The sequence below is a fragment of the Gossypium arboreum genome, chromosome 12, assembly GCF_025698485.1.
Source record: "Gossypium arboreum isolate Shixiya-1 chromosome 12, ASM2569848v2, whole genome shotgun sequence".
NCBI lineage: Eukaryota > Viridiplantae > Streptophyta > Magnoliopsida > Malvales > Malvaceae > Gossypium > Gossypium arboreum.
In genome coordinates this window covers 44,485,507-44,493,412 of record NC_069081.1, presented here as the reverse complement: position 1 = coordinate 44,493,412, position 7,906 = coordinate 44,485,507, and positions in this window count along the sequence as shown.

The window sequence follows — 7,906 nt, the reverse complement described above, 5'->3', positions numbered from 1 at the left end:
TAATCAATCGATCTCCATCCGTTGCCATTGAGAAAAAGACTCCACAAGAGGTATAGTCTGGTAATCCTACTAATTATTCTGATTTAAAGATTTTTGGATGTCCTGCGTATGCTCATGTTGATAATGGAAAACTGGAATCGAGATCCATTAAATGCGTTTTTCTTGGTTATAAAGCTGGTGTAAAAGGGTATAAGTTATGGTGTCCTGAAAATAGAAAAGTTGTGATTAGCAGAGATGTTGTTTTTGATGAAACTGCTATGCTACCTAACTTATCTCTTAAAGACTCTTCCAATAAAGAAAATCAAAAGCAGGTGAAGCATCAGATTAATACAGAGTCAACTCCTCAAGCCAGAACAAAAGTTGAGAATAGAGTTGCTTCTTCACCACAATATTCTATCGCCAAAAACAAAATTATAAGAGAAATTAAACCTCCAAAGAAGTATGCCAAGGCTGATCTAGTTGCTTATGCTTTAAATGTGGCTGAAGATATAGATGCGAATCAAGAGTCATCTAATTATTCTGGGGCGGTTAGCTGTGAAGACTCAGAAAAGTGGATGTTTGCTATGCAAGAAGAGATGGAATCACTCCACAAAAACAGAACATGGGACCTTGTGAAACTTCCTAAAGGTAAAAAGGTTGTTCGTTGTAAATGGGTGTTTAAAAAGAAAGAAGGGACTCCAGGAGTTGAAGAACCTAGATATAAAGCAAGGCTTGTTGCAAAGGGTTACAGTCAAATTCTAGGAGTGGACTTCACAGATGTGTTCTCTCCAGTTGTTAAGCATAGTTTGATTCGAACTTTGCTTGGTATTGTGGCCATGCATGATTTGGAGCTTGAGCAGTTAGATGTAAAAACTATATTTCTGCATGGAGAACTTGAGGAGAATATTTACATGCAACAACCAGAGGGTTTTATAGTCTCAGAAAAAGAGGACTATGTTTGCTTGCTGAAAAAGTCCCTTTACGGTTTGAAACAGTTACCAAGACAGTGGTACAAGAGGTTTGATTCCTTTATGACTTCTCATGATTTCAAAAGAAGTAGTTTTGACAATTGTGTTTACTTTAAGAAAAACAGTGATGGTTCTTTTGTGTATCTACTTCTTTATGTTGATGACATGTTGATGGCAGCAAAAGATAAAGGAGAGATAAGAAATGTCAAAACCTAACTAAGTAAAGAATTTGAGATGAAAGATTTAGGACCAGCAAAGAAGATACTTGGAATGGAGATTCTCAGAAATAGAAAAACAAGTAAATTGTACCTAAGTCAGAAGGGGTACATTGAGAAAGTTCTTTGCAGGTTCAATATGCAGAGTGCTAAGCCTGTTAGTACTCCTTTAGCAGCCCATTTCAGACTTTCATCAGTTTTGTCTCCACAATCAGATAATGAGATTGAGTACATGTCACATGTTCCATACTTTAGTGCAGTGGGATCTCTCATGTATGCTATGGTTTGTTCACGTCCAGATTTATCATATGCAGTCAGTGCAGTTAGCAGATATATGACGAATCCCGGTAAAGAACACTGGAAAGCAGTTCAGTGGATTCTAAGATACTTACGAGGTACTACTGATGTTTGCTTACAGTTTGGAAAAACTAGAGATAGAGTCATAGGGTATGTTGATGCTAATTTTGCTGGAGACCTTGATAAAAGAAGATCTCTCACAGGTTATGTCTTTACAATCGGAGGTTGTGCAATCAGTTGGAAAGCCACTTTGCAGTCTACAGTTGCTTTGTCTACCACTGAAGCTGAGTACATAGCGATTACTGAGGCTTGTAAAGAAGCTATTTGGTTGAAGGGACTCTTTAGTGAACTCAATGAAGACCTTCAAATCAGCACAGTATTTAGTGACAGTCAGAGTGCCATCTTTCTTACAAAAGATCAAATGTTTCATGAGAGAACAAAACACATTGATATTTGGTATCATTTTGTTCGTGATATTATTGCTCGTGGTGATATTGTTGTGAGTAAAATTAGTACTCATGAAAATCCTGCAGATATGATGACTAAGTCACTTCCTATAACCAAGTTTGAGCATTGCTTAGACTTGGTTGGTGTTCATTGTTGAAGTTAAACCCTTAAGGGGTTTTATGGAAGAGGTGGAGAACTTGTTTATTGAAAGTTCGCGATGAAGAACTTGTTCATTGAGAATTTGTGTCAAGGTGGAGATTGTTAGAATTAAGTGACCCAAATTCTTATTTAAATAAAATACGATGGAAAATAAAATAAAAGTAAAATCCATATAGAACTCTTTTATTTTATTTTAGAATAAGGTTTTTAAACCTTATTAAACTTCATCTATTTTATATTGATTAGGATAAGGTGTTTCAATCCTACTAGAATATGGCTTTACAAGCCTATAAATAGACATAGTCTATTCCTCTTGTATTGAATTCAAATTTTCGACATAGTGAATTTTCTTCTCCTCTGCCTGTGGTTTTTTCCCGAAACGGTTTCCACGTAAAATTTCTTTATTTTTATTTTATTTTTTTATTTTTCTTACCATGTTTCTCTACGAAAATTCTCATATTCTACATAATCCGTAGTCAACCAAAGTAACCTTATTTTTCCTGCATTAGGAGTGGGAAAACTCGCAATTATCAGCCAAAAATTACAGAAATAATGAAGAGAAAGCATGGCATGTGAGGCATTCCAAATCAAGTCATGAAGAAGGGACCCTTGTCAAGTTGAGTTTCAACAAGATTGACCCCATCAAACACATGATGGGAAACTGTGGCTTTGCCATGTTTCATATATTATAAATGCCATCATCAAACTAAACCAAATCATTCATACGAATAGCATTTGGATGGCCCCAACGCTCGCCTTGTCAAGACCGGAATAGACGCAACAAAGAAGAAAAATAATAAATAAATAGCGATTAGAATGAGATATTATGATTGTTATTTTATGATTTTGACAATTTTTCATCATTGATAACTGTAATACAAATCTTTTATCATAACGACGAGACCACAATCCCATCATTTGGAAAGAAATGTATATAGATAAATTTACAGCTACACGTTTATATTTTTATTAATTTAATTTTTAATTCAATTTAATCATTAAGGTTTTTATAATGAAAATGTAAATTAAAATATTAAATTCTAATGATATTAGTATATCAATCCTTAGTAGTTTACATGAATTTTAAATTAACATGATACTATTTATCATATATGTCAGCTTAATAAATATTTTAAAAATTATAAAATATTCAAAATTTAAAATTAAAAATATATAAAAATTCATAAAAATTTAAAAAGAAAGTATGAAGTATACTTGATTGTCATTTAGACTATTATGTTTAAAAATTTAATGTTTTAGTTGGTGTTTTATTAAAAAATCAATTAAACTCTTTTAGAAAGTTGATGATTAAATTTGATTTAATTTAAAAGGTGAAAGATTAAATTTAAATAAAAATTAAAAATTAAATTAATAAAATTGATAAATATTAATAATTAGATTTATCGATGTAACAAAAAAATTTAACCAAATCAAACGGTTATATCATGTTTATAGACAATTCCTGCAAGATCTAATCAGGAATTCACACCGTTTCAAAAATACTATTTTAGTTTTTTACTTATTACTTTTAAATTGGAATTGAATTGATTAAAACAGTAAACATGGGTGAGGTTTGAAATGAGACAAATCAAAATACTAAATAATTGGATGGATTTAGATTTATCAAAACAATTGCATCACCATCATGCAAGTGGATGCAACTCCATCATATCATTCGCTTTTTCCTTGTATTCTTTTAGTAAAAGTAAGCTTTAGAACCGAATCTTGAAAAATCAAAAACCAAATTATTTAACTTTATGTTACGAAAAGAGGGAATTAATTGAACCCTTCCATCTAATTAGTTACATCATCTATTTATTGAATTTGTTAATCAAAATTTAAAATTTGTTGAAAATTATATTTTAAATAATTATTATAATTTATTTAAATTATAGCACTTTGTTGTGTTGATTGATAAAGTGATTAATGCTCTTTAAATAAAAATTAATATTTTTATAATAAAATATAAAAATTATTAATTAGGAATTAACAGGAGTTTCATAAAAGATTCGAGTACCAATAGGGAAACATTTCATTAATCTAGCCAAAATATGAGAAGTACGATTCGCCTCTTTTGATATCTGCTTAATATTCACTCTCCACTCATGTCTATATAGTTTTTGAATTCGCAACACCAAATCTCTAATTAAAAACCATATGATGTTATCATAGATACTTTTGATAGTTAGAGCACAGTTAATCTCAACAATAATGTTTTTCCAATTAGCATCCCACACTAATTGGATGCCCTCATAAATTACTTTATGCTAAATAAAATTTTTCTTATAAAAAATTTAATATTTGAATCTTATAAATAGAGAAAATAATATTTAAAATTTTGTTTACGATATAGATTTCATATAAAAAAAACATTATTCAATTTTGATCACGAAACTTTATATTTGACTGGTATAAAAATTTTTTGACCCAATGTATAAACAAAACTTTGCATGATAGATGGAATGGGAAAGGAAAAAGAACTGAAAAAGTATGTGCACAGGAAACTAGATTTGGGGAAGATTTCTAGGATTGATGTCTTTGGTCAAAAATCAAACATTGTGTTCCGAAAGAACCAATAATTAAGATATGTAATCGCTTAATTTACGACCAACACCAGTTTTCTTTTTCCCCACGCCATTCTGAAGTGGTGCGTTGCCTAATTTCTGCTCTGCAACATGTATTTCGGTTTTTACAAGTTATGAAATCATTGGTAAAAGAAGTAGATTTAATATTGGTGGATTAAACATAGTATGAAGCTCAAGGTCGCTTCACCCAATTCGTTTCTTTCCTCTCAAACGGGCTATACTGGCTAAACATTGCGGCGTTCACAAATTTCGCACCTTAACTCTTCATGGCTCCATTGTCGATACATACTAGATAAGGAAAAGAGGTTATAAAGGTAAATCTAATTGAAGATAACATTAATAATAAGTTCTTTTTTTTTTTTTTGCTAGTACTACTAGTATACTCATTCGAGTAACCAAGTCTGTACAGACAAAACATTAACAATTTCGATGTACAAATCAACCTCTCATCCAGTCATAGAAAAAAATAAAAAACTCTTAGATACATTGAAGAGATAAACCATGGCTATCTCAAAATCTACCTCGAGTCACACAAATTATATACAAGGAGTAGCTGATTTAAAACATTAGCCATGCACATGCCCTTCCTTGCATTACTGGCTAACCAACTCTATTAGCTTCTCGTTTTAATACGAATTTCCTTCAGGATTTGATCCACCTTGCTCAAGACAGGTTTCATTTTTCATCGTCAGCCCTTGTCATCTTTTGTACTATAAGTTGAGAATCAGAATCCAAGATGACTTTATCCCATTTATTCCGAACAGCCATATCCACTCCTGTAAGTGAATAACATAAATATTAATCCAATAAAGAGAGGGACCGGTATATCCGAGATAATAACACATGAGTTGTCACCCCTCACATAGAATATGAGAGGATTTGAGCCTTTCTTGTTTTGAGTCCAATTATATGTATTTCTTAGAGTTTTGACCGACCATTTTATAATTTAATCTAACTCAATTTATTTTATTTTCTCAAAATAAAATTATTATTTAATTGACTTAATTAATTAAATTAATTTTCTAATTAAATAAATTTCTCAACCTAATTCTAATTCATTAAAGCCATGACAATTTTACCGTAAAAGAATCCATGAGAAAATATATTTAATTTTCATATCCAACGGATTTATAATGATTAGTTAATTTCATTTCATTTTAAATTTCAATTATTTAATTATAATTAATTAAATAATAACCTAAAAACCTTAAATTAATTTTTAAGCATTTGGTAAGAAAATTTATGAACGTGACTCATTTATCTAACTTCTGTTAGTAATGCAAAATGGGCATATCCCACATTAGTTGAGTATAGGCTACTAAAAGGGTTTATATATAGTCATTTTTGTTATTCTAATTGAGTAATTGGGCTAAAGGTCTAACACGTGCGTATTGCTGTCGCTGCCAGGCTTGACTCATCCACACGTGTTGTAGACATTATTCTGTGTGTTTCTTTTTGGATAAATTTTATTATAAATATATTTTCTATTCTTTTTATTTATTTTCAGGATTTTTTAGTTACATAAAATCGTCTACTGTTTTTTACTATTGCTAAAATGGTTGGTCAATTTCAAAACTGATGCTACGATTTTTACTTGCTCTCTAGTAAACAATATATATAGCAGTCCATCTTTCAGATTATATACATCAACAAAACTGAGCTTCTCTCATTCTTCTTTTTTCTATAACTTTGGTATTTCACTAAAATTACATTAGATGAAAATTCTATCTAGGAGATTAGATTTTAAGCGAGATTGTTTGTAATCCTTCTAACCTTTCTTAAGAATTAAACCTAGAGTGATTTTTTTAGTCAAGTTTTTCCGATCAGCTTTAAAGTTTTAATTTTATCTTATTTTCTGATTTCTTAGAGAAGAGTAATACACCTATCGAGACAATATTTTATAACAAAAAGTTTGTAAAAATGACAAGCGTCCTAAGAAGTTAGTGTGCCCATCGAGACAAGATTTTAAAAACCTAAACTAGCTTTAAATTCACATAGTACAATTCTTAAAGTACCAATGAAGTATCATCATGATTATTAACATGATCTCAAATTTACTATCGAATGGATGATTAAACTGTGATTAATGGAATATCTAGTGTATGATCAATGAATTTATACTCAAATGGTTGCAAAAAGATGAATCAACACTATTCTTATATCCTAGTGCTCTCTCAACATGGTTTAGTTACGGAAATCACCTCTAGCTTGCAACTCATTCTAATTTGAGCTAGGGTACAATGACTCTCTCGATACCAATGTTCAATGAGCTAATAAAGCTAGTCCACTAAATTTAACTCCTGTTTATCTTCTTTAGTCTAATCATATTTGAGTGCATTGATCTCAAGTAGCATTAAGCTTACATAAACTAACAAGTGTGATACATTCATAGTCAACTATATAGCTCAAATCATATCATATGTACTTACAAACCGTCAATAACTAGAAATATTTATTTAGACATGACAACCAAACATGAACCAACAACAAAATATGCAAACCCAACCATCACAACAACATTAAACAAGTTTAGAGTTGAGAAATGCTCAATAAATTGCAATAGGAGGCAAGATTGAAGAAACCCAAGCTTAATCCCATAAAATCCTTCTTCAATATCCAACAAGGTTGAGATTAAGCGGTAACAATAACAAAAATAGAACAAGAAAATTAAACTAGATTAAAATCTATAAAAGTGTAAAAGTAACTAAAAAAACTAACAAGGAAAAAAAAAATCTTAAGTAAAAGTTCTTCATGCTACTCTAGAAAATTTGACATTTCTAAGAAAAACACTTTGAAAATATAGATAAATTTTCTTCTTATTAAATCTCCCACACTTAATATTTTACTTTTCCTCTAGGAAAAGTCACTAAACCACCCTTGTCAATTAAAAATGAACTGAAGTATGAAAAGCTCAGAAATAAAAAGCAATGTTGGACATTAACTATTCTTTCCATATAATTGATTAAATGCACGCTATATTTAGTATGGATGGAAAACAAATAATTCTCAATATTAGAAAGCATTGAAAATTTCAATAATATTGTCCTCATGTGCTTAGATTTTGTAAATCCATCAAAATGTTATAAGTGGATAAAAATTAGAATAGTTGAAATAAAAATTAAATGTTTCATAATAGTCTCCACCTTATTGGTTTTGTGGTAGTTTTTAGGACTTTTAGGGCTTCTAACGATTACTAATGTTAAGGTAAGGATAAAAATTAGCAAAGGATAGTTAAACTAAGATATTACATACCCCT